The sequence below is a fragment of the Camelus dromedarius genome, chromosome 25 (assembly GCF_036321535.1).
Source record: "Camelus dromedarius isolate mCamDro1 chromosome 25, mCamDro1.pat, whole genome shotgun sequence".
NCBI lineage: Eukaryota > Metazoa > Chordata > Mammalia > Artiodactyla > Camelidae > Camelus > Camelus dromedarius.
This window is the reverse complement of record NC_087460.1, coordinates 28,178,642-28,204,460: the sequence shown is the minus strand read 5'-3', so window position 1 is coordinate 28,204,460 and position 25,819 is coordinate 28,178,642. Positions and strand designations below refer to the sequence as shown.

Here is a 25,819-nt window from a genome sequence, read left to right as displayed (position 1 = left end):
TATTTTGACAAGTAATTTTAATCATGAATAATTGTTACTTTCTCTGCTGGAGAGCAGTTCCATCCACAGTCATGGTGAATCTGGCAGGGTTCTTGCTGAATCCCTGCCAGGGGCAGAGGAGGACCTGCCCAGAAACATCCTCTTATCTCTCACCAAAGGCACTGTAATAGAAAAGAACAAAACTGACTCCATGCTAGATCTGTTCCTTTGGCTTTAACCCTGTGCCCTGTTTTCTAGGCTTAGTCTTGCTAGCTCAGAACCTTTTGTAAAAGAATGTTGCCTTTAGCCTGAAATATACAAGACAGCCTATTCCCAAGACTCTGACCTTTAAGGATATTAACACTTTTGAACTCATATAAAGATAAGTTGCAGAATAGAAAATCATGTTTGTTTTGTTGCAGGATTTACAGGGGCACAATGACATGAATCATGTGGAGAGCTGCAAGAACAAAGGATTCCAAGAACAAATAATTCCTACACCAAGAAGTTTGTAACAACCAATCACACCCCTTCCTCTTTCAAGTATAAAAGGAGCCTGAATTCTGATTGGGGAAGAAGTTCTCCAGGACATTAGTCTGTCATCTTCTCAGTCTGCCGGCTTCCCAAATAAAGTAGCTATTCCTTGCTCCAACACCTCATCTACTGATTTATTGGTCTGTCGTGTGGTGAGCAGAACGAGGTTGGATTCTGTAACAGCACCTCACACCTTCCCAGTATAAGATGACTTTTGTGTCCTGTTTCAGAGTAAAGCCAAACAAAAAAACAGTAAAATATACTCAACTCTATTATACTCAGAGAAATGCAAATGAAGTGAAATGCTATTTTCGCACCTATCAAACTGGTAAACATTTGCAAAGATGTTCCCAGTGTTGGGAACACTGCTGGGAAGACTTCAAAAGCTGCTGGTGGTGGTGGTGTGTAAAGGGTACACCTTGGAAAGCATCCATTGTTAGTATCTATCAAAATTTAATGTGCAAACACTCCAGCCAGCAGATTAAGGTCTTCAGAGAAACTTTTTACTCCATATATTTCAGTATTGCTTATGTTTTCACACAAAATATGTATTACCTTAGGAATTTTAAAATACATTTTATAAAAAGAATCCTGAACTTTAGGCTTCTGTAAACATTTTCTTATGCTTTGTAAATTTACTACTCTGGAAAACAAGAACAACAAAAAAATGAAATGTACTTTCTGTTTTTTTCCAGAAGTAATTAGCAGCAAAACTTGAAAATGTAGAGACTCTGAATTTGTCTTTGGGAGAGCTCTGCAAGAGCCCCAAGGACAGACTCAGTGGTTGCAGGGTTAGGGTTAGGGCCTGGGAGGGGCCAAGGAGATGGGTGGGATAAGCCTAATTTTAGATGTCACCTTGAAAACAAGACTGTGTCAAGAAGCCCGGAAGTCCCTACCTTCCATTCTCAATGAATCATGATGAAGGAGGAATAATAAAATGGTCGCACTTAGGTTAACAGACTGCTTATTCTGATGCTTGCCCTTAGAATGGTTAATGAACATGACCGACCAGTTGCTACCCACAGTTCCAGGCCCAGTGTTAAAACTACAGCCATTGATCTTACTGTTTCTATTTTATTCCAGTAATAGAAAGTCATAATCATGCTTGGTCACTGAGTCCTTCTCCAGGGAGAAAGTCAAAGGACTGTAATCTTACAAAATAGCCTGAATTACCAAGAAGGCCACACCTTGCATGCTAAAGAGATAAAGTGATCTAAACACTATCCTCTATAGAATTGGTGGCCTGGAGGCATCATGACGCCATTCTGAGTCTTCTGATGAGAACATGATTCTGTCGGTTGTTATGAATGCTTTGTTGTTTAAGCTATGGCTATATAATTACCCTGCCCCATCGCCAAGGTGGGCATACAGTTTTGAAGGGATTAGCCTGCTGTGAGTTTCCTTTGCCTGGATGAGTAATAAAGCTGCCTCCTTTCTTGTAAGCTCCAAGACCCTGTCTCTGTGTCATTTGGCTCATGAGGGATGGGAGCTGATCTTTCAGCAACAATGAGGCTCATGAGATAAACATACAGGCAATCACCAGGACCTCTGGATCCACCATGCACCAATATTAAAAACTGATGTAAAACCACAGAACACCTACTAAAGAACACTCTACCAGAGGTACGGTGGGGCGTGGGGGTTGCATGAAGGGGCGTGGCATGAAACAGTGCACGTTTCACAGGCGCACAGGGCCGCAGTGAAAGAAAATAAAAACTCTACCCAGTAGAAATTAAAGTCCTCCTTCTTTATGGGGATATTGAAGAATCTTAAAAATGTATATATGCACACCTTTTCAAAGCAGGTCAAATAAGCTTGAGCTGTGGAGACTTCAGGAATGGAAACCCTGAGTGTCCACGTGGCAATGGCTGGGGCAGGTACTGCTAACACAGGATGAGCCTGTACCCCAGGGACCAGAGGTACTGTCAAAATAAACCCACTGCAAGCACAAACATTGTTGAGTCAAAAACCATGAAGTTGAGGTTACAAAATAAAGCCAGGATCCAAACACAGCCCCCTCAATGTCACTACAAACAAAACGTGGGAAACCAACTCAGAACACTTCAACAAATAATATGGATCCCTTGATTCTCCCAAACACAGCACAGGGGGCCTGTGCCCAGACCACTGGCTTCCTTTAGGTCTGCATATCCACATTCCTGTGCTTTGAACATCTCCTATAAGTTAAACTGTAACTCCTTGTATATCCAGGCCATCTTATCTGGATAAAAGCTAAATTCCAGAATATTTAAACAACACTTTGCATTATTTCTAGAACACAGCAGGGAAGGCCACCCACCCAAAGCACAGTGCCTGAGGCAATGGGTGGGGGCAGATGACTGTCCCAGAGCTTCAGGCATTCGGGTCTTCCCAGCAATTTTCAGGAGTTCTAGGAATGTGATCTTAGTCATTCACTCATTTATGAGTTTTATACAATTAACTCATGCTGTTGTTGAAGTCCATAAGAGGTGCACCTTTCACAACACAGTGTCACAGAATTACAACCCTTACACCTAAGAGCCCATCTCTGCATCTAGAAGCACATGGTTAAAGAAACTTCCGTGTACTGAGCCCTCTTTGGAGGAAGCTAGTAACATTAGCCTGAATGGCCTTTATTGGCTGAGAGTCCTGACAATTTGCTGGTGTAAGTCCTTTGTTAACAAAGATCAAGTGAGCTGTCCCTTTCTGAAGGCTCAAATTAGTGAGTTTTACTCTGGACAAGTTAAATTTAAAGGGCACCACATGGAACTTTCTAGCAATCAGAGCTGTCTGAGCTGCCTCAGGAGACAGTTCCTCTTCATGGGGGACTGGCACAGAGGCTGATCTGAACAGGGAGGGCATCTGGGCTTGATATCATGTTATTCTGGAGACATGGGCCATGACACCAGGAGTATCTGTGTGCTGCTGGTTACACCCGCTACAGCAAAGACTCACGCAGAACTGACACATTCCTGCAATCTGTCTTTATTGAAATCGAAGGAAGTACTTTGGTAACATGTGGAGAACAGAGGCAATCTGTAAACTTTAAGATCAATGTGACCTTCAAAATCTGTTTTATAACCTGATATAACAGAATTTGGAGCACATTAACCTGGATTACAATTTTAGTTCTGTTTAAAAAAAAAAAAAAAACAAAAGGATTTGTACCATACATCAATTCTGGTTACCTGCAGGGTATAAGCCTGAGGAACAGGGTGAGAAAACTCCACTTTGATTTATGCAGTTATATATATGAATGTTGACACAGATAGATGTCCTATTATGTTTAAGTCATACATATCTTATATCTAGTGTGTATGTAGGTGTTCAAAAAGTATTTGTTCTTTTGAAATTTTAAGAAATTTGCTACTCTATAAAATATAAACAATTTACACATTGCAACAGAGAAGGAATTTGCAACAATTTCACAATGTGATTTAATTTACATTTAAATCAAATGATTGATTTCTTCTAATTTATTTACCTCATTTTTCATGTTAAAACACTACAATGACCTCAGTGACTATATCAAAATGTAAAGATAATGATGGCAAATATACAAAAGCTCATTTTCCGCCAGTGTTTGTCACTCTATCCATCTCTTCATTAGAATCACCCAAGTTGTGATCTTCTTGGTAACTCAGGCTATTTTATAAGGTTAAGTCCTGTGACCTTCTCCCTGGAGACCAAGTGTTATTATAGCTTTTGATTACCGAAATAAAGTAGAAAGTGTAAAATCAATAGCTTCAGTTTTAACAATAGGCCTGGAACCGTGAGTAGCAACCAGTTAATCAGGTCAGTTTACCGTTTTAAGGGTGTGTATGAGAAGAAGCAATCTGTTAGCCTAAGTGTGGCCATTTTATTAATTGTACTTCAAAATCCCCACTGTAGGTTTCTCATTCCATTCCTATGGAAATAGGGAGATGGACGTCGTGTTCATCTGGCTGCTTCCTGCTGAATGGGGGTGTTTTTTGGGGGGGTCCTTGAAATGGAACAAGCCAGCCTGATCTTGCCATATGGCTGGGGATTCAGAAAGAGCCTTAGCTGTTTGTTTCCTGCACATTAGACATCAGAAAACTGTTAGTCTAAATATATATGTACTATATATATGTGTATATATAAACTTTCATTAACAGAAGTGAAAACAGAAACTGTAAAATTCCCTAAAGAATGCATTTGAGACCTTGAAGTCCATGAAAAGAGGCCAGAAAATCAGGTGTTAACTTGAGATGTAACTTCTCCCACATATGCATCTGAATCCCCTACATTATGTATTTGTTGCTTCACGTCCTCTAGGGCAGTTGTGATGCTCCTGGACTCATCTGGTGTGAAAGCATAACAGGCAGTATGGATCTAGGAACTCAATAATTACAAGAGGAGAAGTTAAGCCCATTAGGTTGTAGCTACAAGTTGCCAGCAGACACTGCTTTGAGAATGGCGGTGGCATCCCAATTTTGACATCGCTCAGAAAACTCAAGTTCTCAGCAATACAGAAACTTGCCTGAAATCACATCTACAATGTTTACCTAGTTTTATGTTGAATGTCTGAACTATAGTTATTTCATTTTGATTTTCAAATGCATTTCTCTTCTTAGTGGACAAAGCAGATGTCACCATTAATGATTTTAGTGCTTTTCTGGATATGATGAGATGCAAGAATTTGGGCTCATAAGATCTTTTCCTGAAAAAAATCTAGCTATTTGAAGGTCTGTTCAGCCAGTTTTCCCAGAGCACAGAGTCCCTCATTCCTGACCTTAACCCTGAACTAGTTTAAGGGTGTGTTGGAGGTCAGCAGCTGCAGTGGCTCATGATTTAATCCAAGCAGAGTTAGAAGGCAAGTGCCAAAGTGACCCAATCCTTGTAGAGGCTGATGGCAAGTGCCCGCATGATCATACATTTGACCATGGCTTGGCACAACCATTTCATCCCACGGAGCTTGGACTGCTTATTCCTATGCCATGCAAGGATTATGTTGATAGGCCACTCAATGTGCTATTACATGACTAGGCCTTATTAACAGTAGCAAAAATTATCCGGACCACCTGTCTTACTAGTCTGTTATGGTCCAGGAGAATATTCCCTCTTGTTGCTTTTTCCTATATCTAGGGTCGCACCATTACAATCATTGGTCTCATGCAGAAACATATATCTGGTCTACTGTTTCAAGCTGCCTTATTGTTTTATCAGAGGCTCAGTCACACTTTTGACACATTTGGTAATGCAAGAAACAACAATATTGTAAAATAGGCAAAATACAAATAATATAGTTAGCAACATTAGTAAGGTCATAAGTAAGAATTTAAAACAAGAACTTTCATTAGGTGCAGCTCAGTGTATCTCCAGGTCAACTGACTTAATCTGTTCTGTACCAATACATATCTTTAGGGAAGATGTTATACAGGCATTGTTCATAAGACTCCTAGACAAATTTCCTAGTGTTATTAGGTTGCTTATCCATACTATAGTTCAATTTTTAAAATTTTTTCCAAACATAAGAGAACCTTTAAGCTTACATGTCCATATCCTGATATTAACCATACAAGTCTTTTCCATAATTGAGGAAAGTTATATTCTTTGGCTGAAATTTTGTTTGTTGCCTTGATTGAGCTTCAGTGATATTATAAGACAATTCATATGTATGGCCAGGCTCAGATCAGGTATTATTAAGTAGCCAGGAGAGGGCTCCAACTTTGTAATGTCAATAGTGGCCTACATAGAACTATAATTTCTTCTTTTATTTTTCCTAGATTAAATTTTCTAAGGACTATCTAGTTAGAGCCTTGGAGTAGGGAAACCAACCAAGATAACACAGAAGCACTAGATATAGGTAATTGACCATAAACCTAACAATTGGATTAGTTCATAATCAAAGGTAAGAGCAATTATCAAAATAATTGGTATATAGGCCTGGTCCAGTGTCTTGGGTCAGCTGTCTACCTCAGATGACATCTTCTTCTCTTTCTGGTCTGCTAGCTTCTCCATTTGAGCATTGACTTAAGGTTAGCACTACTCTATAGGCCATTGCAGTGCAAGGGCTCTTTTGGACTGGAAATTAATCCAAAAGTCAATTTCCTTTAGCTTTTGCTGTGTTAGTTAAGAGTACCTGATAAAGGGTCCTTCCATTCAGGCTGAAGATAGTTCTTTAAATCATGTCTGTTCCAGTGTGTATAATCCCCTGTTTGCAGGTCATGAGGCATTGGATCTTCATCCAAGGATAAATTACTGAGCCTCACAAACAAACCTAGAGTGTTCTTTTAATAATTCAATTAAACTCTGCAGCAATGTAACATAACAGCAAGGAATGGTCTAGGAAGTGAGTATTAGTAAATATAGACCTCAATTAACAAAACTAGAGTTTAATATTCACTAAAATCTAATCATTTTCTCTCTGAAGTTACCCTCAATTTTATCATATATACCCAAATGAAGAAAAATTTGCCCACAAATTAACTCTGATTATTTAATCATATAGGCTCTTTTAAATTGGCTGTGCCAGAACTTTTAATAAGGATTCTGTGGCTGGAATTTTAATAAGGTCTCCTAAGGCCAGGAAAGTCATGTCAAGGGCTTGTCACAGATTTTGCCTTATAGATTTAAGTGAAGTATTTTCTCTTTAAGGTCCTCAAAATGCCTTGAGGTTCCTACACCTGTTAGGAGGTAATCTTCCTAATTTATCTGATAGAGCCACTGGGAATTTAAAAGTTTCAAGTCTCTGGAGGGACCAGATAGAGAGAAAAGATAACTGTTCCAAGTCTGCTTACATAGGTATAATTTATCAAATTGCTGTGTCATAATTAATTAAGGAGAAGGGTTTATTTATATCTGGAAAACACAGATTAAAAAGCCAGTAATATTTTAGACAAAACCAAAAATTATAAACATATTCATCAGTTTACTCAGCCCCATGTAACTAATCTTTTTGTTGTTGTTAACAGCTTTATGAAATCAGAGTTTCCATCAGAATTTTAAAATTTCTTACCCAGTTTAGTTCAGTATTATAGTTTGAAATTTATTAGAAACCAGTAAATCTCCTTGAAGAGAAAGCAATTTTGCAAAAGCATCAGAATAAAACCATAACTGTCTATAAGTGACAGAAGACTTAATAGCGTGGTTAAACAGCTATTTACACTGTAATTGGTAAACAGACCTGGTCACAATAAGCAGAATTATGATTAGTAACATTTCAGACATACCAGATTTTTAGGGATTCCATATAATTTTTATAATACCTATATTAATATTTTCTTTTACAATATAAACTAGGAAGAATTATTATTCATTGGTCAATACTTCCCATGTTATTTAACATACCACATGAAACTTACTAGTTTAAAATCTCTCTTTCGGATGTTTCAGGGGCCCTCTGAAGCATCCCAGATTTAGCTGGAGGTCAAAAGAAGCCTGATTAAAATTTGATATTTGGGAAGCTTGTTATAGTTTCAAAACACTTGGTCAAATAAAAATATAGGTCACTTTGAAATATTACTTATTCATTAACAATAAAATATTTCAAAGATAAATACAGAACAGATCACTTAAGGGATAAAAGAAACTTTAAAATCTGTTACTAAAAGCAAATTAACATTTTAAGATAACTTTGTTCTCTCAACAGAGAGAAAGTGAACTAAATCTAGACTTGTACCCGCTTACTTTTAGAATTAATTTTCTGGACTAAATTCATTTTAAACTTAGCCAATCCATACCATGTATAAAACCATTTTCTCAGGTTTCCTCTTTCACAAACCTTCCACAAATTCCTCTATCCATATTATTTTGTTCCATATTTTCTTTTCCATTCAGACGCAACTAGCTTTAGGACAAAGTCACTTTTTTTTTATTAACAAAACATAATTCCATTTCTTATATCTTCTTTAATGAAAATATTCATCTTACTTTCCTAGCATACTGAGATATTTCCCTTAGCAGTAGAGAATATTTCAGGGTGGCACCACATATTTATTAATATTTATTGCTAAATATCTATGGTTTCTCTGTAAGAGGAAGTCAATATTCAGCAATAAATCTTTCAATGTCTTATTTTATCTGAAAATGAACTGGCTATTTAATAAACTTCCATCATTTAACTTAATTTAGCACCATTATAAAATTTCAAGTTACCAAATATATGGGGAGATCATTTTGTCGCCGATAGGTGCAACTGGTGTTCCAGGTTCTTGTCCCGTCCCGGAAAGAATTCAGAGACAAGACTTAGAGGTTAAAAAGGTAAAGTGAGGATTTATTAAAGGATGGATAGTACACCCTCAGGGGAGAGCGGGCAGGCTCAGGTGAGCAGCTGCCCTGAGTTTCTTTGGCAAGTTAGTTACATAGGGTGTAAAAGTGAATGGGCGGAATATTTATTGGGGAGGGAAGGGTTTGGGGTCGTACTCCCTGATTATCATCCCAACTCCACCTTCCCAAAGGGAGGAGGGATTTTTGGCCTTATTTAGTCTGGATCGGAAGCGTCATGGCGTCGGTGCATGGTGGGTACTTCTGATCTGCAAGGTTAATTTTATTGAAATGAGGGCATAATGAGTAAAAGGTTACATTCGGGCACTGGAAATTCCTGCCTTTTCTGACCTTTCTTTGTTGGTCTCCAAGCCAAAATTTGTGGTCCCTTATCAGCACAAAGATTTCAGCTTTTCTTTCTCTGCCCAAGGATCCCTGCTGCTCATATGACGTGTGGTTTCCTGCATTTGGCCTGTGCCCCTCCTTTCTGCCTAATTCCTGCCATTTGGTCTGTGTCCCCCTTTCTTTGATCATATTTAGCTATCTGCCTGCTCTAACAATTTGAGTAGACATTCCTGAAATATTCATTCCTAAAGAGTTTACCGAAAAGCTCTTTCTCATTTGTATTTAAGTTACTTACAAATATATTATACAGAGTTGTTTTTCTTGCTGACAAATTTTAATAGATATGACAAGTTCTTATGTATTTCTATTGAACCTAACTACAATAGAAGTTTTATGCTTAACATTAATGAATCTTGAGACATGTCTATATTTATCAAACCTATAAGCTTTAACTAGCTTCAATGACCAGGTATTAATTCAGTATGGAATATTTTTTAGATCACATAAACCCAATTTTCATTCTGGCCAGTTTCTTTTATATTCCTGAGTATTTATATAAGCATTTAATTTCCTTTAAGCCAATTGGATAGAGCTCTTTAATGAATTAATTTTGGCAATGCCACATATATACAGCACACATATAGGTACATACAATCACACAAACACAGAGACCTCATAATTCCCATTTTAAACCTTTAGCCATGAATTAGGTACAACGATGTAAGACTCATCAGTTAGAAGAGGTTGGATACAAATTGAGTTTTTGGCAGGTGGAACAAATCAAAGCTGCCTGACTGGATAGCTAAACATTTTTACTGACTTCTATAGAAGACATTTAAGATTTCTATTTGTTTCCAAGTTACTTACTCCCCTTCTCAAAATTTGCATTCCACAGGTCGTAACAGCAGTTGAGTCGTTGGTACTGGGACAGAAGTTTCTGCCAGTATCTGCTAGAAAGCCCACTAGTTGAGACCCCACTGTCAGCTGTACCCAAGGCTCTTGGGTGGCAATTGTTACAGGGGGTCTTTAACATGGCTGAGAGCCCCGGGCCCTGTCAGTCATTATCTTCCTCGTCTATGATAACTTGGGTGACCATGACATTGGAAGGTGCTTGTTCTTGCTGTTTTCTTTCTTCCCTCACTTGTCTGGTAACCTTTCTCTGTACATTTTTAAATTCTTTCTCTACTTGTCTTTGAACCAGCAATCTAGTACCTGGCTTCCTTCCTTCCTCATTATGGACTTTCATAAAGGCTTGCATATATGGTACTTCTTCCCATTTACCTTTTCTCTGGCAAAACAGTTCTAACTGGAGAATGATGTAGTAATTTAATAACCCATTTTCAGGCCAGTGTTCCCTCAAGCCTAAGGCGTACATTACTCAAGCAGTATTACAGTAAAATACCATCGTTTTCTTAGTCATAGGTAGCTAACTATAATTAGACCATCCATTCAAAACCTTGCCCAATGGGCTATTGGGTGGAACAGACGGCGCGCGCCCATAGCAGCTTACAGTCACTACAGAAGCTGCAGCGGTAGTGACGGCGGCAGAGGTGATGAACGCTATGGGCCATCCAATAAAGCATTTAAGTCTCCATTTAGAGATAGTTTGTGCTAGTTTAGTAAAGCCGCTAGCCCCTTCCCAGGGACGTGTGAGACTGACTGGAAACAGACCTGTGGCTGTCCCTTCAGGACAATCACATGTGAGAGACCTAAATGTGTAATATTCGTTGTTCTAATGAAGGAGGTATACCAGACAGGGGTATGAACTTGAAGTAAGTAAAATCTCTTTTGAAGAGTAATATTGATTTTTTTGTAAGACATAGTAAAAATATAAGGATGTGGAGTACAAGAAAGAATGTGATCAGAAACATGAGAAGTAAGGTTAACTTTATATAGGCCATTTTTGAGTGTGTACTTCCCATGAGATATGTTGAGGCACAAAGTGTAGAGCCACATGGCGTAGATTACTGTGCTGGGGCTGTGTCTGTGAGCACTGGGAATGCTTAGAATAGGGCCGGAAAAGCCTCATAAGTCCAGGAGATGCTAGAATTACTGGTTTCATTAAAAGACAGTGGACAAATGTTCAGATGATAAATAACTTTGTGGACCCCAAACAAAAAGGGAGAAATTAGCAAAGAGTTTTCATGGTAGCTTAATGAGAGGGACATGGTTTCCAGAAACAGTTTTGACTTTCTGGGGTCCAGGCTTCTGTCATATGACAGCATTCCAACGGTGGAGGGCAATTCTGATCAGGGAGACTTCCAGTATCAATGGCTGCAGTAAATATGAAAGTCAAATTAATCTTATGAAATCCATCTTTAGGAGTGTAATGTAAGTAAGCATGAGGCTTGATAGTAAGACAATCGAGTGTGGCTATGTTAACAAAACAGGCTGGTGGAAAGGGGAGACAAAGGAGATGGATTCATTTAAGTTGAGCCAGTCTCATTGATCTAGTAGAGGTCCTTGAGGTGGGAGCCAGGTTCTTCCAGTCCACGGGGTGTCACTACTGCTGAAAGGAGGATTGGCGCCCCACCAGGAGATAGGTCTGAAAAGAGAGGGATCTACAATATGAGCCCAGTATAGGGGCGCTTGTGTGACAGAGAGGAAGAGAAGCAAAAGCAGGAGAGGTATTACCTTCACTGAGTTTTGAGAAACCACAACCAGACATGCTAAAGCCCAGTTTTCTGGACTGGGGGGGGACTCCAACACATTGCATAACTTCATTGGTCTGTTGATCGAGTTTCTTAAATTGCCCCAAGGTCACACCTGGCGCCTTAAGGGTGTTTGGGCAGGTCTCTGGTCGGGGGTCTAGTAGGGAAAGGCTGGCCATCTGAGGGACAGGATTGTCCTCCTGGAAGTTGGGGTCATAGGGTATGTTCTTCCAGTCTGCGGTGAAGTTTGACATGACGAGCATGTAGCCAAACTAGCCCTGTGGGTAAAAGAATACAAGCAGATCCTCACCCCAGGGTGACTAATTTAAAAGTCCCTTCCCATGAATGATTTTCCTCTGTAATAATTTTTACCAGAACGTCTGCTCTTACAGAGCTGTTTTAGCAAAATGGTGAACTGCTGCTGTGAGGCCTTGAACATCACAGTTTAAAAAATTTAGTTTATACTGCTCGGTGTAACCTATCTGTGAAGATCCTACTGGGAGTATCCCCACTCCCCTTTTGGTTTTTAATCATAGACTTTAATGTGGAATGAGTACCTTTTATAATGGCTTGTCCAGTGGGATTAAGAGGAATTTCTGTAACTTGTTGTACTTCCCAGTTTTGACAAGAGTTTAAATTTAGCAGAGGTATAGCTGGGTCCATTGTCAGTTTTTATTTGTTGTGGCTTGCCCAGGTGTGCAAAGGCATGAAGAAGGTGACAACGTGTTTTGTTTTTTCACCAATGTATGTGGAAGCAGAGATATATTTAGAAAAGGCATCGATGGAAACGTGGACATAATTTTAGCGACCAAAAGGATAGTGAGTCATATCTGTTTGCCACATTTGATTGGGTTCTAATCCCCGAGGATTGGCACCCCAAGATTTCTGTCCTCCAGCCAATAATTGGCAATCAGGACAAGCTGAAATAATCTGTTTTGCTTGAGGGATTATTGGGTGAAACTGTTTAACCAGAGACTTATAGTTTTGATGAAAGAATTTATGCGATTGTTGTGCTGTTTTGAAAGCCAAGCTGAAACCAACAAAGTGATCTGCCATAACATTGCTGGCTGTCAAGGGACCAGGTAGATTGGTATGGGACCCTACGTGTATGACAAAAAGGGGATGTTTACATTTATCTATTAGAGATTGCAAAGTAAGAAACAGGGAAAGGAGAGAGGAGTCTCTTCACTTCTTAATTGATGATTGTTTTATATTTTGTATGACATAAACCATGTATTGTGAATCAGCAAGTTAACAGGCTGTTGCAATGCCATAATGGGAGCTTTAAGTTCTGCTCTTTGTGTTGAGGTTGCCCTGCAGAAAACAATCTATGCCCTTCCTTGTCCAGGAAATGCAGACTTAGTTGTTTTTCCGGAGCCATCAATAAAGATAGTGACAGATTTGTGAATAGGAGTGGTCACAATCTTGTGAGGCAAAATGACATTGATAAGGGCTAGCTGTTGTAACAACTTATCAGAGGGTAGAGAATAAACAAATTTCCCGTAAAGTGAGCTATGGCAGATTAGAAATCAAGAGGCTAATTGTTGGAAACCTTAAGGATATTTTTTGATAAATCATGTCTGGATCATAGCCAGTCAATTGCTGACAGTGATATCGGCCCTTATATAACAAATTGATAACCTGCTGAGCATACGAGAGAAGATTTTTTGTTTGTTTGTTTTAAAGAAATGAGAAATTAATATCTATTTTATACATTGAATTTCGCTAATAAGCTGTCCCAATAATCCTGTCCGGGTCCAAAAGGTGGGGGGTAAGAACAAATCAATTGGGTGGTCCAATTGTCTCCTATCTAATTGTCTGTCTTGGATGCCCTTTTAATGAGTGCTATTTCCTGTTTAGCTTCTGGAGTTCATTTTCAGGGGGGCTCTAAGGGTGAATCTCCCCTAAGGATGTTGAATAAATTAGAAAGTTGTCCCATAGTAATGCCTAAAATGAGTCGAACATAATTTATATCTCCCCCAAATTTCTGAAAATCATTTAAAGTAGGAAGGCGAGTAGTATCTAAGATTCCTGATTGAGATCGAATAGTTCAATTAAAAAAGATGTAACCTTGATAATTCCTAGGTCTTTGAAGCTGAAGTTTTTCATGTGCTATTTGGAGTGCGTGTTTGGAAAGGGGATCCGTCATAAATCGATAGTTAGTTAGAAGCTGGGATTGTGTAGGGGCTGCAAGTAAAACATCATCCACATAATGATAAACCAGGCAGGAGGGAAAAGCAGAGTGCACAGGCAGCAGGGCCTGGTGAACACATAGCTCGCAAGTAGCGGGGCTGTTAGTCATTCCCTGAGGCAGAACTCGCCACTGACAGTGAGACAAAGGGGCCCGATTGTCAGGTGAAGGGAAAGAGAAAGCAAAACGCTCTCGCTCTGATTTTGCCAGTGGACTAGTGAAAGAACAATCTTAAAGATCGACAGCCACGACATGCCAATCTGCAGGAGTAACAGCAGGGCTGGGGGGCCTGGCTGCCGGGCTCCCAGGGGTGGGATTATAGCACTTACAGCCCTGAGGTCATGCAACGCGCTTGCCTGGCCTTTGTGGGGTAGTAAGGACAGAAGTGTTCCAGGGACGAGGAGGTGGCTCACTGTGTCCAGCCTCTTGCTGGACTAAATGCTTAGCTTGAATAAGTTTCCCCCCTTTAAGGGACCACTGTTTGACCCAAATAGGAGTGGAAGATTTCCAGACTAATGGAAGGGGAGGTATGTTAACAGTGGCCTGGTCCCAAAGATTGAATTGTGACTTTCCACTGTTGTAACAGGTCTCCTCCCCACAGAGAGACTGGAATAGGGAGAATAAATGGCTGAATACGCCCAGCTTGTCCTTCTGGGCCAATACATTTTAGAGTTTGTTTTTGTTTTTGTTTTTTTTTACTTTGCATCAGCTTGTGAGTGCCTCCTCCTCCTGTCACAGCCATATGACTAGTCACTTTTACCCATTTTTCAGGCCACTCATGTAGGGCTATTACGGAAACTTCTGCTCCTGTCTCTACAAGGCCATGGAATAATTTTTTGTTTTATGGAAACAGTCAATAAGGGTTTTTGTGAATTTAAAATTTGTGTCCAGTAAAGGGCAGCCTTGTGCCATCTTAAAGAAGTTTTGTCAGCATCAGCCTTAGAATAACTTTCTGAGTTAGTGCTATTTGGGTTCCAGATGGAATCATGTATAGTCCTGAGGCCTTTAGCAAGACATAAATTTATCCATTATCATCAAAATTGAGAATTTGTGGGAATACAATTCCCTTCCTCATGGAATTAAATTTTCCTATGCTGACTGAAATAAATGTGCAGCCTAAACATTGAGTTATGTTTTATTTGGTGGGAGGACTGGAGCCCAGATGACAGCCTCTCAGAACACTCTGTGGGGTTGTTCTGAAGAGGTAGGGGAGGAGCTAGGATACATAGGAGGTTTACAACAAAGATCAGGTATTTGGAACAATAAAAGATTACTTGTTACCTAAAGAGAATCAGGCATCTCAAGTTAAAGAATTTAGTGCTTTTCTATGTACGGGAGGAAGCAAATATTTGGGTTCATTGAATTCATTCCTTTGACAAGCATCTAGCTATCTAGGGCCAGTATCCTGTTCCTTATTATTCTGAGTCCCCTCAGAGTGCACCATTGTGAGTGGCTGCAGAGGCTGGGCTGCAGGCTTTTCTTCACTGGAGGGTGGCGGCAGCCACTGATGACTTCATGGCTTCAGCATTCTTTGTTTACTGATATGGTTTGCAGTGTTTTTCATTTACAGTGCTCACCATGGGTCCTAAATTTAACCAATATTTTGGGAGACATTTCATGACCAATTTTGTCCCATGGTGCTAGGAAGACTCATTCCTAGATCAGGCGGAAGATAGTGTTGACATGTCACTCAAGTGTTAATTTTTGGATCTGGCCCTGTTGATACTCAAAAATTCTCTGGATCATCTGTCTTACTAGTCTATTATGATCCAGGAAATTGTTACCCCTCATTGTAAGAGCAATTATCAAAGTAATTGATAAACATACCTAGAATCACACTATTACAATTATTCTATGCAGAGTTATAAATTTTATCTATTTATTCAAGATGTTTAGCCATCATCTGTCTTGTTGGAGGCCTAGTTACACATTTGGTAATGCAGAAACAATTTTGTAAAACAGACAAAATACAAATAGCAGTGTTACTAAAGTCATAAGAATTTAATTGAAAAACTTCCATTAGATGAAGCTCAGTGTATCCTCAGGTCATCTGACTTAGTCTGTTCTGTACCAATCCTTATCTTTAAAGAAGATGTTATACAGGCATTGTTCATAAGTCTCCCAGCCAAATTCCATAGTGTTATTAGGTTGGTTATCTTTAGTACAGTTTAATTTTTCCAACATAAGAGAGCCTTTAAACTTAAATGTCCATATCCTGGTGTTAACTATATAAATCCTTTTCATATTTAAAGGAGGTTATATTCTTTGGTGGAAATCTTGCTTGTTGTCTTGATTGAGCTTCAGTGATCTTATAAGAAAATTCATACTTATGGTCAGGCTCAGAGCAGGTATTATTAATTGGCCAGGTGAGGTCTCCCAAATTGTAATGTCAATAGTGGCCTAAATAGAATTATAATTTCTCTTTTAAAATACATTTCTGAGGGCTATCTAGTTAGAACCTTGGAGTAGGGAAACCTGTCAAGATAACACAAAAGTACAAGATATAGGTAATTGACCATAAACCTAACAATTGGATTAGTTCATAATCAAAGGTAAGAGCAATTATCAGAGTAATTGATAAACAGGCCTGGTCTGGGGTCTCAGGTCAGCTGTCTACCTCAGATGTCATCTTCTTCTCATCCTGGCCTGGTAGCTTCTTCTCCATTTGAGCATTGATTTGAGATGAGCACTACTCTATAGGTCAGTTCAATGCAAGGGCTCTTTCTGATTGAAAATTTATCCAAAAGTCAATTTCCTTTAGCTTTCACTGTGCATGGTCTAGTTAAGAGTACCTGATAAAGTGTCCTTCCATTCAGGTTTGAGAGAGTTCTATAAATTATGTCTATTCCTGTATGTGTAATCCCCTGGTTGCAGGTCATGGGACATCGGATATTCAGTGAAGAATAGATTACTGAGCTTAAGAAACAAACCTAGAGTGTCCTTTTAATATTTCAATTAAACATTGCAGCAATGTAACATAACAGCAAGGAATGACCTGGGAATTGAGCCTTAGTAAAATATAGACCTCGATCAACAAAACTAGAGTTTAATACCCACTAAAATATAATCTTTTTCCCTCTAAAGTTCCCTCATTTTATAAAATATAGCCAAATCAAGATTAATTTGTTTATAAGTTGTCTGATTATTTGATCATGTAGGCTCTTTTAAATTGGCTGTGTTGGAAATTTTAATAAGGACTTTCAGAGCTAGAATTTTAATAAGGTTTTCTAAGGCCAGGAAAGCCACATCAAGGGCTTGTCATATATTTTTGCCTTACAGATTTAGGTGAATTCTCTTCTCTTTAAGGTCCTCAAAATGCCTTGAGATTCCTATACCTATTAGGAGGTGATTTTCCTGATTTATCTGATAGAGCCACTGGGGACCTAAGAGTTTCTAGTCTCTGGAGGGATCAGATAGAGGAAAGATAACTGTTCCAAGTCTGCTTACATAAGTATAATTTACCGAATTGCTGAGTCATAATTAGCTTAAGGACAAAGGTTTGTTTATATCTGGGGAACACAGATTAAAAGCCAGTAATATTTTAGACAAAACCAAAAATTATAACCATACTCAACAGTTTACTTAGTCCCATGTAACTAATCCTTTTTTTTGTTGTTAACATTTTTATGAAATCAGAGTTTTCATCAGATCTTTAAAATTTCTTACCCAGTTTAGATCAGTGCTATAATTTGAAATTAATTTATTATAAACCAGTAAATCTCCTTGAAGAGAAAGCATTTTGCAAAAACATCAGAATAAAACCATAACTATCTATAAATAACAAAATACTTAATAGCATGGTTAAACACCTAGTTACTCTGCAATCAATAAAGAGATCGGGTCACAATGACCAGAACTATGACTAGTAACATTTCAGACATACCAGATTTTTAGGGATTCCATATAACTTCTAGATTATCTATATTAATCATGTTTGCTCATACAGTATAACCTAGGAAGATTTATTATTAATTGGGCAATATTTCCCATGTTATTTAACATACCATATGAAACTTACTAGTTTAAAATCTCTCTTTGGGATGTTTCAGGGGCCCTCTGAATCATTCCAGATTTAGTTGGAAATCAAAAGAGTTCTGATTAAAATTTGATATTTGGGAAGCTTGTTAAGTTTCAAAACATTTGGTCAGATAAAATTACAGGTCACTATGAAAATCTCTCTTTGGGATGTTTTGGGGCCCTACAAAGCATCCCAGATTTAGCTGGAGGTCAAAAGAATTCTGCACCAACAATTTATTAATATATCTAAACACATTATTTTCTCTGTAAGAGGAAGTGAGTGTTAAGTAATTAATGTTTCAATCTTATTTTATCTCAAAATGGCTTAGCATTTAATAAACTCCCATTATTTAACTTAATTTAGCACAACACTAGAATTTTAAGATACCAAATATTTATAGAGATTATCTTAAGCATATATGTCTAAAAATATATTTAAAAGTATTTACCCGAAAGCGCTTATCTCATTTGCATTTAATTTACTTAGAATTTTATCACACCAAATTACTTTTATTTTTTTTTATTTTTCTGACAAATCTGCAACAGATATAACAAGATCGTATTTGAGTTTCATTAAACCTAGGTACAGTAAAGGTATTATACTTAATATTGATGACTCTAAAGACATCTATACTAAGTAGAACAAACTTAAACTGAACTTAATACCAGGTTTTAACTTAATATTGAATATTTTCCAGTTCATGTAAACCTGAAAGTCAGTTTGTTCAGTTTTTATTTTAGAAACATTTAATTTGTAAGCACATTATGTTACACTGCTGGAATTAAACAGAGCTCTTTTATAAATTTAATTTTGGAAATTTTTTAGCAGTAGAGATATCTCAAATCTATAGTGTGTACACAGACTTATGAACAGACAAATCTAGATATCTCATAGCTTCACTTTAAAACTTAGTTATGAGTTGGGTATTTATAAATTTATTGCTTATAAATAACAGTTGGAATAAGTTGAATTTGCTCAAATAAGTAAGGCTTACTATTTATGAAAAAGACTTTAAAGATTCCTATTTGTCCTTGACAGTCTGAAGGACCCATCAGAGTTCTGAGTTGTAAAATGCCAAAAATTTCTTTCACCTTAAATTTTGCCTCATTGACCTAATTAGGCTCAGTCTGAGGTCATTGTCTGCTGTATTTACGTTTCTGATCTGCAAGACAAAGACAGTTGCTTCCAGTTCCCCAAAGAACTGGTCTGTCACCTAGGTCCAATTGTATCTCCTTCATTTGCTTTCCTGCATCAGTGAGAAGACCTCCAAACAAATTGTTCCATGTTAAAGCAAATGCCTAAGGCATTTAGTAATATCTCTTTTCCTTGAGTTATAAGTTAACCCCGGGGTTAATCTATCTATCTATCTATCTATCTATCTATCTATCTATCTATCTATCTATCTATTTATTTATTTATTTATTTTATCCCCTGAATATCAGTTTTTAGTTTTACTTTATATTGGATGGCTCAGGTTAACTATTGGTATCCTTTAGTTTGTTTAATTAATATTTTCTGAGGGACAGATATGTGCCAAGCCTTATAATACCAAGAGGCGAAGCATTTTTCCATTGAAACATATCTATCCCACAACATAATTAAGCAAAAGAGGTTTATATAAAGCCCATTTAAATATACCAATTTTACAAATTTTATCTTAATTGTATTAACTCTTATACCTTGAATTTTAATATTCATTAGGTTTAATCAATAATTTTAATTTTAGAAGGAGTGCCAGAAGCCTTTTTCTTTAATTTCTTCTCCACTTTATCTAATTTTATATAAAAGTCTCTGGGAACCCCAAGTTTGAGCCAAAGGACTTAGGCCCTTATCAATTTTTAATTTGATTGATTGGTCTGTTGCCCCAATCATTAATCTAATATCTCAGTCTATATATATTTTTTCCACCCCTATAAGTATATATATTTTACACTGGGGTAAATAAAGCGGACTTGTTTGCATTTTAATGTTGGGGACCAGTAGGTCATCCCCTTGGCCTTTTACTAACTTTACATAGCGTAATATCAAAACCTTGTATCTAAATCCAAAAATGTCCATTTTATTTATCCCATTCAAAATAAACATTTAAAAACATTTATTCATTTGGGATAAGTCCCTTATTTTTTTTTTTTTTTTTGTTAAGAAAAAAAATTTTTGACATTTTTACATTCCTTTTTTCAGTTACTCAACCTAATTAACATGAATTATTCTAATGTTTTTATTAGCATCCCTAAAACCCATTGAAGGGAAAGGGAAAACACAAATGTAGCTTTATAAACTGGTTTTTTTTTAACTAAGTTCTTAGGTTAACCATTAGATATATTTTCCCACCTTTAAACTTGATTGATTTTAATAGGTACCAATAAAACAGATGTTTATAATGAGAACTCTCTTAACTTTCACCAAGTTAGAAGTTTTTCTAAATTAAAGGATCCGTCATATGGCCATCAATTAATATATATATATAGTGATTTTAAACCAATAAGATGAAGAGGCTTTTCGACATAAGAGGGGGTGTTGTCTAAATAAAATTCAAAATTTTACTCCCCAAAAAGTAAAGGCCTTTGTGGTCCAGGCTGATGCAACAAAGGTTAAGTTGGCAAAATGCCTGAGAATTGGTACAATCAAAGGATTGTTGAGAATCCCAATTTATTTGCTTGGCCGCCATGTTTACATAATACTTGTACCTTTGCATGGCAGAGTCCAAGTTTTCCTTAAAAAAAAAAAAAAGGAAACACATATATATACATACATACACAATAAACACCCAGAGAAAGATGAAACATTTACATTTCAAGGACACAGTAAGAGAAATCCAAGTTCCCTCTAAAGGGGCTTTTATTTTTATAAGGTCAGAATTAAAAAAAAATGTTTTTATCAGGCCTGACTAGTTATTTTCAGAGTGAGATTTTTTTTTAATTCTCAATTAAAGTTGAAAGTTTTGTACGTACATAAACCTGGCTGGGGTATTAATTGGAGGCTGACAATCTGTCATTTCTTTTTCTTTTGTTTTGAAAGTTTTATTTCCCATTCTAAGGTCTGATTGTGAGAATAAAATCGCTAGTAGGTTTTCCCGCAGGGACAACTGCACGGCATAAGGTCTTTGCCTCTACCACTCCTGCAAGTTTCTCAGTCACCTGAGAAAGCTGTTGCCAGCAAGGAGGAGGGTCCCATTTTTGGAGTTGAAAGTTTCCTCATAAGATTTTACTTTTATCCTGACAAATTCAATGGAGGTAGCCAAATTGAGGAAAGCATTAGACCAGCCTCTTACCTAACCACTCAGTCCAGACCCCAGTATCTTTCAACCGGGCCCCACCTGGGACATCTCCACTGGGTAGGTATTTCCCCCCAGTATCTTTCAACTGGAGGGCCAGGAACCTGGATACACCACCAAATAAAACTCAGGATCATGAACCAATATGGGAGATCTGAGAACCAGGAGAGACTCACCCAAATTCATCTAGACTCCCCGAGGAGACGGGTGGGCACAAAGGGCCACTGCTTTTACCAAGGCTCCAGCTCCTTGTAGAGCTCAGGTGAAGGAGAAGTCTGCTCTGGGTCCCTTTGTGGTCGCCAAAACTGTCGACTGAAATAAATGCACAGCCTAAAAGTTAAGAGTTATGTTTTATTTGGCGGGAGGACTCGAGCCGGGATGACAGCCTGTCAGATCGCTCTGAGGGACTGCTCTGAAGAGGTTGGGGAGGAGCTAGGATATATAGGAGCTTTACAAGAAAGACCAGGTAGTAGGAACAATAAAAGATTACCTGTTATCTAAAGAAAGCCAGGCATCTCAAGTTAAAGAATTTAGTGCTTTTCTATGTATGGGAGGAAGCAAACATTTGGTCTCACTGAATTCATTCCTTTGACAAGCACCGAGCTATCCAGGGCCAGTGTCCCATCCTTTGTTATTCTGAGTCCACTCAGAAGGTACCATTGTGAGTGACTGCAGAGGCTGGGCTGCAGGCCCGTCCCCATTGGGGGTTGGCGGCAGCCACTGATAACCTGGTTTCAGCATTCTTTGTTTACTGATATGGTTGCAGTATTTTCACTAACATTGCAGTATTTTCGTTCACACCCTATTACCCCAGTGATGCCCTTAGTACAGGGCACTGTAGCCCGTTCCCTTCGATGCTGTGCTGCAGTTCTTTGAAAACTTGAAAAAGAAGAGCATCTTGTCTGGGGGGTGGCCCTTGCACAGGGGTGACAGGGACAGCATGTGGTTCTCCAAGGGCTAAGCCTTCTCTAAGACACTGCTGTATGACAGAGGGCTTTTCTGGGCCCACACACTTCTGAGAGTTCTCAGGCGGTGGGGGAAAGGCAGGCTCACCATCTGTAAAAGGCAGGCCGAGGGGGCAGACGCGGCAGGGGGGCATCTTCTTGTTCCCTCAAGGCACAATGCGACTCGGACTGAGCTCCAGGTGACAAGAACAAATGCGGGCACACTTTCTCCTTGTTCATATTTTCTTTTTAAGTTTTTCCCTACTTGCTCCCATAATTTTAAATCGATTGTTCCCTGGGCAGGAAACAAGGACAGAAATCCCATACGACTTGCAGTAGTTTAACTAGTTGTTCCTCAGGAATGGAACACTGGGCTGCTTTTAAGAGTTGCTGTAATATCCTGAGGTAAAGAAGTTGTTTTTTAGTCACTTGCTGGTCCATCTTAAAAGAGGAAGTGAGAAAAGAGAAAGATAGCTCACACTGAATGCTGGCCACTGTGGCATCTGCTCCAGGCAGGGGCTGCTGTCCCTTACCGGGAGGCAGTTTTCAGCCCAAAATGCTTTCTCCTCCCTCAGCGTGTTGGTTCTGCTGCTCAAGACTGTCACGTCGGGGTCACCGCTTGTGGGCTTTTTCCGGGAAAGACCCACCGCAGAAGAATGAATTACTCAACACTTCAGCAAGTCAAGAGAGTAAGAGGGAGCCAGAGATCAACTCCAACTCCCAGGGCCCCTCTGCAGCTTTCGTATTTATTGAGAATAGTCAAACAAAGGATTAAGACAAAGCACGGCACAGGGATGTGCAAGGGGCAGGGCGTGTGCAGGAATGCAGGTCAGCAGTTTTGTGAAAAATAGAAACACTCGTCTTAATCTACATTTTCAGGGAGAAGTTTACAAGGTTCAGGGAGTGTACAACTGATAACGGAAACCAGGCAGGCACAAAGACCCCATAAAGTTCAAGATCTAACTAGAGAAGAGAAGAATGCCCTGCTGTTTTCAGCAAGGGAATGATGCAATGGTTTCCCAAGAAGCAGAAGCAGCCCTATAGATAACAAGCTACACCGAAAATAAGCAAGGCTTGTCTCACTGTTTTCAGCAAGACACAGAGCAGCAGTTTTTGCATCGCAGCCTTACAACCTATTAATCCCTGAGTGTGCCCCCACATATTAATATAATACTCTGCCACGAGGAGCTTAAAGCCTTTTTGCTAAAATCTGGAACACGACAAGGATGCCCACTCTCATCACTTCTATTCAATATAGTATTAGCATTCCTAGCCATAGCAATCAGACAACAAAAAGAAATAAAAGGGATCCAAATTAGAAGAGAAGAGGTAAAATTGTCATTATATGTAGATGACATGATACTACATATAGAGAATCCTAAAGGCGCCACACAGAAACTACTAGAGCTAATAAAAGAATTCAGCAAGGTAGCAGGGTACATCAACATACAGAAATCAGTGGCATTTCTTTACATGAAACTAATAATACCTTTTAAAATTGCATCCAATAAATAAAATAATTAGGAATAAATCTGACCAAGAAAGCAAAAGACTTATATGTAGAGAACTACAAAACACTGACTAAGGAAATTAGAGAGGACTTAAAGAAATGGAAAGATATCCCAAGTTCTTGGACTGGAAGAATTAATATTGTTAAAATGGCCATACTACCCAAAGCAATCAACAGATTTAATGCGAAACCTCTCAAATCACCCAGGATTTTTTTTTTTCACAAAACTACAACAAATAATCCTAAAATTTATATGGAATCAAAAAAGACCCAGAATTACCAAAGGATTACTGGAGAAAAAGAATGAAGCTGGAGGAATAACCCTCCCAGATTTCACACAATACTACAGAGCTACAGTCATCCAAGGTATTGGTACAAAAACAGGCATATGGATCAATGGAACAGAATAGGGAGCTCAGAAATAAACTCACAAATTTTTGGTCAGTTAATCTTTGACAAAGGAGGCAAGAACATACAATGGAGAAAAGACAGTCTCTTCAGCAAATGATGTAGCAAAAACTGGACAGCTGCATGTAAATCAATGAAGTTAGAATTCTTCCTCACATCATACACAAAAATAAATTCAAAATGACTTAAAGACTTAAATATAAGACAAAACACTATAAACCTCTTAGAAGAAAGCATAGACAAAATGTTATTTGACATATACCTCATTAATATTCTCCTAGGGCAGTCTACCCAAGCAATAGAAATAAAAGCAAAAAAAACCAAATGGGACCCAAATGAACTTATAAGCTTTTGCACAGCAAAGGAAACCATAAGCAAAACAAAAAGACAACGTATGAAATGAGAAAAAATATTTGCAAAAGATGAAACTGAAAAGGGCTTAATTTCCAGAATATATAAACAGCTCATACAACTGAATAACAAAAAATCAATCCAATCCAAAAATGGGTAGAACTAAACAAGCAATTCTCTAATGAAGTCATGCAAATGCCCAATAGGCATATGAAAAAATGCTCAATATCATTAATTATCAAAGAAATGCAAATCAAAACTACAATGAGGTCTCACCTCACACCAGTCAGAATGGCCATCATGCAAAAGTCCACAAATGACAAATGCTGGAGTGGCTGTGGAGAAAAGGAACCCTCCTACACTGCCGGTGGGAAAGTGGTTTGGTGCAGCCATTGTGGAAAACAGTATGGAGATTCCTCAAAAGACTAAAAGTAGACTTGTCAAAGGCTTTTGATCTCAGGCAGGCTGACAAGCTCCCAAAGACCTGGGCCTCGCCCATTATTCCGCCCCAGGTCGCCTGCACATTGAAGGGTCGGGGGCAGCCACCACTCATCAGGCAGGCCCACCTGCGCCAGGGGACCCTGGCCTGAGGGTCAGTCGGAGGTGCTCCGGGCACGGCCGGCGCCCTCCCACCTCCTGGGGCTGCGACCGCTTTCCCAAACCCGCTTATGAGTGGCGGTGAAGGTGCGGGGTTCAGTGGCTACTAATTTGGGGGGGCACAACGAACCATGGCGGTGGCCCCAGACCGGCCTCGGGGTCCTAACGAGCCACGCGGCCCAGGCCTCACCCCTGCACTTCCACCTGTGCGCCTCCCCCGCCGGCTCCCCAACCTGCGTGCCCCCACCAGCATCCCTTCACCTACCCAGAGGCGCCAGCGAAGGGGACGGCAGGCGGCTGCCCAGATCCAAGGCCGTGTTCCTCCTCGGGGGGTGGCTGGTCCAGGAAAGCCCGGCTCCCGCACAACTTCCGCGAGCTCTGGGCGGGCAGTGGCGTCCGCGCGGCCTGCGCGCGCCCCCTCCGCCCGCAGCGCCGGGCGAGGCCCATTCCCAACGCCCCACCCCGCCACAGACCAGGTCCTGGCGCCCAAGCGAAACCACCAACACCAGCCCTGGGCCAGGCCACACCCCCAACCCCACTCCTGCTTGTCAAAACCCCTGTCATTGACCCCCCACCCCAGGCCAGGCCAGGTCCCTGACAGGACCCCCAAGATGAAACACCTTCTTATACTGAGGTCCCCGCCGCCACATTCTGCCCCACTATGTCCTAATCTAAGGACCCTGCACCACAAGCTGTCCCCTCATACCTCACCCCAGGTCCCCTATTCCAAGATTATCCCCTCACCCCGGGATTGCAGCCTTAACCCTCAGCCAGGTCACTTCCACTCTGAGGGGCCCAATCCTCAGTATGTT

The 25,819-nt window shown here is 39.4% G+C and overlaps 1 long non-coding RNA gene across 1 annotated transcript; it reads right to left on the bottom strand.

Moving 5' to 3' along the window:
- Positions 1-25,819, bottom strand: LOC116151870 (uncharacterized). The gene is made up of 3 exons (XR_004135451.2): positions 25,273-25,819; positions 21,374-21,509; positions 1-161 (listed from the first exon to the last, which is right to left on the bottom strand). It is a non-coding gene; the product is annotated as an uncharacterized LOC116151870 (long non-coding RNA).